A 4,981-nucleotide genomic window follows, 5' to 3' on the forward strand; every position below is an offset into this window, starting at 1 on the left:
CGATTCTTCAGGGGGCTGATTTCTTGCCATTGATGCCAAGAAGAACAGTGTCCCCACACACCCACGACCTCGGATGACCTGCCTTGCTAACCGCATCTTTCCCAGGATGCTTCAAAGGTCAGGCATGGAGGCATCCCTGATGCATTTGTGCTGCCTGCCTTTAAAGTGAAAGACAGAGGATGCCAGGCAGAGAAAGCTGAGAGCAGAGGGAAGCATGGCGAGACCTTTGTCCATTCCACCCAGGAGGAACGGCCAGCAAGGGGTGCCACAGCACTGCCGCCAATTGGGGTCAGGGGGCTGTGCCACTCAGGAAGCCCCTCAATGCCTGGCTCATGAAGCAGCAGAAGCCCCCTCCTCCATGTGGCTTTAGGGGAGGGGGCTCAGGCGACCCTCCCAGGGAAGAGAAGGGCAGGAGCAGAGGCCAGAGAGGGCCTGCAAGGCACCCTAAAGCAGCCTCCAAGGGCTGTGCTTCCACACACAGCTGTGCCTCTTTCCAAGGAGGGAGACTGGACAACCTCCATGTGGCCCCTACAGTTCTTGCCTGCCTGGGGCCCCTCGGGTTCCCCCAAAGGACTTGGTGCATAGCCCCTCAGCCCCTGCCTCCTGCTGCAGATGCCCAGATGCCAGGCGCAGGAGGGGCCAGGAAGCAGAGAGAGAGGCTCTTTGGATCAGGGCAAAGGAGGCAGGCAGGCCTTTCAGAAAGGCTGAGGCTGACTTATGTTTAGTTTGAGGTTTATGTTTATGTTTTCCCAGAATGCGCCTGAGGGAACAGATTGGCACCAGAGTAAAATCCTAATTAGTTAATTAATTAGAGAGGATGATAGAACGAGATACACCCAGTCTGACTGGAGCCTCTCTTCCAGGGAGCTTGTTTGACAAGTCAAGGAAGGAAACCAGGACCAGACAGGGCCTGCATGCCTGCCCCTGGAATTTCACTGGGAAGAACAGGGACCTCCAGGTGACGGAGGAGGAGGAAGAGGAGGAGGAGGAAGAGGAGGAAGAGGAGGAGAGAGGAGGAAGAGGAGGAGGAGGAAGAGAGAGGAGGGAGGAGGAGGAGGAGGAGGGGAGGAGGAGGGAGGAGGAAGAGGAGGAGGAAGCAGGAGAGAGGAAGAGGAGGAGGAGGAAGAGGAGGGAAGAGAGGAAGAGGAGGGAGGAGGAGAGAGGCGGAAGAGGAGGAGGAAGGAGAGAGAGGAGGAAGAGAGTAGGAGGAGGAAGAGAGAAGAGGGAGGAGGAGGAGAGAGGAAGAGGAAGGAGGAGAACGGCGGAAGAGGAGGAGGAGAGCGAGGAGTAGGAGCGGAGGGCGGCTGGGAGAGGAGGCGGAGGACGGAAGGGAGGAGGAGGACGAGGAGGAGGACGGAGGAAGAGGAGGGGAGGGAAGCGGAGACGGAGGAGGAGGAAGGAGGAAGCGGAGGAAGGAGGCGCGAAGAAGAGCGGAGGAAGGGAGGAGGAGAGCGGGCGGAGGAGGCAGAGGAGAGTCGGAGGAGCGAAGGAGGGGGGCGGAGGGAGAGGGGACGGAGGAGAGGAAGACGCAGTAGGATGAAGAGAGACGGCGTGATGGAGGAGTACCGGACTATCTCGGGCAGGCTGAGGTGGCGTTTGTGGGCAGGGCATCTCTCAGTAGGCCTTCCCCCATTTCTCCCTCCCACAACAGTTAGGGTTTCCCATCATTATCTTCCACAAAACTGGGACAAAATGTAGGCCATTCAAGAAAAATGGAGCACGACCAACTAAATACCAAAAACATTAATACTTACAAAAAACCATGAATATCATCCATGCTTCTCAGTCATGCTCAGGATGCAGGAGATTTGACCTTCTTCCTGAACAGAAGGTTAAATGTAGCTCCTCCTCTCCAGAAACCACTTAAAGGCACACAAACAACAACATAATAAAATACATCTGAGGAAATAGAATCAAAGAGAGAGAGATCTTGGAGACTAAATGCATCTGAGGAAGCAGACTTTAGTCAGGAAAGCTCATCCTGCCAACTCTTCTTTCAGTTAATAATAAAAGACATAGAGGTCAACAGCCCAACCTCCATTGGGGCAGGGGTTCCCTTCATCTTGTGGGAGCAGAACCGTCTGGAGCCGCACACGGGGCACCCCTTTGCTGAAGGGCGAGGGTCTCCCCACCGGCCCCAGCACCTCTGCATCCCCAAACAGTCTGGGGGGGGGGAGTTCTCTGCAGAGTAGCTGCACAGTCTACCTAAAGCTACACAAAGAGACTGGCGAATCACATCTCAGGTAGGGATGCCGTCTCTCTGCCCTTGTGTTCCCAAGTTGGCCCGGAGGGAAGCCCTCTTTCCCTTCCAGCCGGGCTGGCAGTGGGTTCTTCCTCTGCCCAGCACGGCACAGAAGTGGTCTCTGTGGCTGCTGGGGTGGGGAGTCTCCCCAAAAAAGGGGAGGATTTGCTAGGAGCAACCAAGGAAAGGGGTGACTGGCTGCTCAGAGACTGGCAAAGAGCAGTGCATTACTGTTCTGCAAGGCAAGAGCAGCCAAATGCATGCAAGGGGAAGGCTCCACTGGGGCAGGACAAGCACCCAAGAGACGCCTTGCTGGCTGCTTCCTTCGCAGGCATCTCTTCCACAACAGTGCCTTCCTCAGAGACAAGTCCCACTGCCAAAGCGGGCAGAGAGGAGATCTGCAATGCCTTTGCTGTTGAGTTTATGAGACATCATCCTCTTTGAGCATATGAGATGTGTCGCCCTTTCTCATGGGTTTTCAGATGCTCTCTGGGTGTTGCTTGCTCCACCAGAAGCATCTCCAAAGCTATACCAGGCTGACGCCTTATTGGGCACAGATGTGGTGCGAGCTTGTGAGCGCTCAGGTCATTGTGTGGCAAAATGAGGTGAGAGGAACAGACTGGTGCGGGTGTCTGTATGAGGTCCTGAGAAGGAATGGGCCGATCCAGCAGGTGGGGAGAAGGCTTTCCGTTTCCCTGGGCTAAAGGCAGAGATGCTTAGGCCTCCATGGCTCTTGTAGCAATACTGAAGCGAGGGAGGGTTGCCTCTGAGCCTAGCCTGTGTCCACTGCAGCCGCTGCGTGTCTCTGCCATAAAACCCACCGGGAGACTTGGCACGTCGCATGCTCTCAGCCCAGGGAAGGCAATGGCAAATAATAATAAATAAATAAATAAAAGTTTTATTTATATACCGCGCCTTCCTTAGATCAGGGCGTGTTTACATACATTATACATACGTTATACATATACATTCAATAGATTAAAACAAGTCCACACCATACAATTATACAATAAAAATAAAAATAAAACAGCTAAAAACCCCATTAGCCCATCCTCATGGCCACAGAAGAGGAGGGAGGCCCTTAGGAATTTTTATGGGGGAAATGCTTGCTGGAATAAGGAAGGTTCTTCAGGTCCTTCTTAAATTGGGCCAGGGAGGTAGTCAAGCGGAGCTCGGGCGGCAGCGTGTTCCAAAGGGCCGGTGGGCAGCGATGGAGAAAGTCCGCCTAGAGACGGAAGAGAGTCTGGCCCCCGGCACCTTTAGTAATGCTGCCCGGGATGTTTCTGAGGGTGCGGGACGGAATATATGGGGGAGAGGATCCAGGCTTCAGGTATCCGGGGCCCAAGCCATTTAGGGCTTTAGAGGTGATCACCAACACCTTATATTGGGCCCGGAAGCGAATAGGCAGCCAGTGAAGATCTTTCAACACTGGTGGTATATGGCTGGCCCTAGAAACTCCAGTGACCAGCCTGGCTGCCATATTTGGACCATCTGTAGTTTCCGGGTTTGGTATAGGGTTGCCCCATGTAGAGTACATTGCAGAAATCCAATCTCGAGGTTACCAAAGCATGTACACACATTTAAAGCCTTCTTGCCAAGAAAACTCCATGACGGGATCACCTTAGCTTAGCATCACCATAAGTCAGAAAGGACTGGAAGGCCCAAAGCAACAAAGCAGAGCTCCAAGGCTGTGGAGTCTTCATGGATGTCAAGAGGTGTGCACCTCAGTCGTTTGGCTTTTAAATGGACGCATGGGTTTTTGATTAAACTAAAACTGTGTTGAGAGCAGGCAGTGCTCTCTTTGGGTACCAGAATCCCTAGACTCTCTTTAGAGACATGGCAGAAGCAGGTTGGACTGGATGCCTCTTGCAGTCTCCTCCCAACTCTATGATTTCTATAGTTCCATGATTCTATGACAGACTTGGGAGGCTATTTTCTTCACAGGGCCCCAGGCAGCTCCATGTGCTGATTCTCTCTTTGGGGCTGATCTTCAAGCAGTTGGGGGGACAGAGGCGAGAGAAAGAGAGAGGGAAGAGTGTGGGGTGCCCTGGCAGAGGGGGGGGGGGTAGGTTGAGGTGGGGGTGTTCAGCACAACAGACCCAAATGAGAGATCCCCTTGGAGTTGTTTTCCAGAGGCCTCTTTCCGCCCCCTTCTCCCTTTCCCTGCTTCCCTAGGAAACTGCCAGGGCCTGATGAAAGAAGAATGTGGGCTGGTGCTTGACCCACTTTTTGGCCTTCTCCCCTCTTTGTGCCACCAGGGACTGCCTGGATCCTTGCCTCAGAGGCAAGGCTGGGCAAGCCCATGGCGGGCCGGCGGTGGCGGCTACTGTTGCCGGATCTGGGCTCTTTATGTAACAGGGATTTTGGGGCACAGAAAGAGCTGGTAGACAGATGCCCCCAGGCTGAAGAGCCAGAGAAGGAGGAGGGGGGAGGAATATGTGTCAACGCAAGAAAGTCACAGTTGAGGCATGTCAAAACTGGTGAGGCGTCTGAGTAGAGAGCAGGGCGTGAGCAAGGAGAGGCTGGTTGAATGGGACGGATTCCTTGGAAAGGTTCTCCTTTCGGAACAGAGATCTCCAAGAAAAACAGAAGGGGGGGGGAGCAGCCCTGGACCTAAAAAAAGGCCAGAAATGGGAAGCACGCCTGGACACTCGGGTGCGGCCGGCTGGCACTGGCATACCATGAGCCCACGGGCCACAATGAGGGCCACCCACCACCGCAACACACTCACACTCACAC

This window comes from Sceloporus undulatus, chromosome 7, assembly GCF_019175285.1.
Source record: "Sceloporus undulatus isolate JIND9_A2432 ecotype Alabama chromosome 7, SceUnd_v1.1, whole genome shotgun sequence".
Lineage (NCBI taxonomy): Eukaryota > Metazoa > Chordata > Lepidosauria > Squamata > Phrynosomatidae > Sceloporus > Sceloporus undulatus.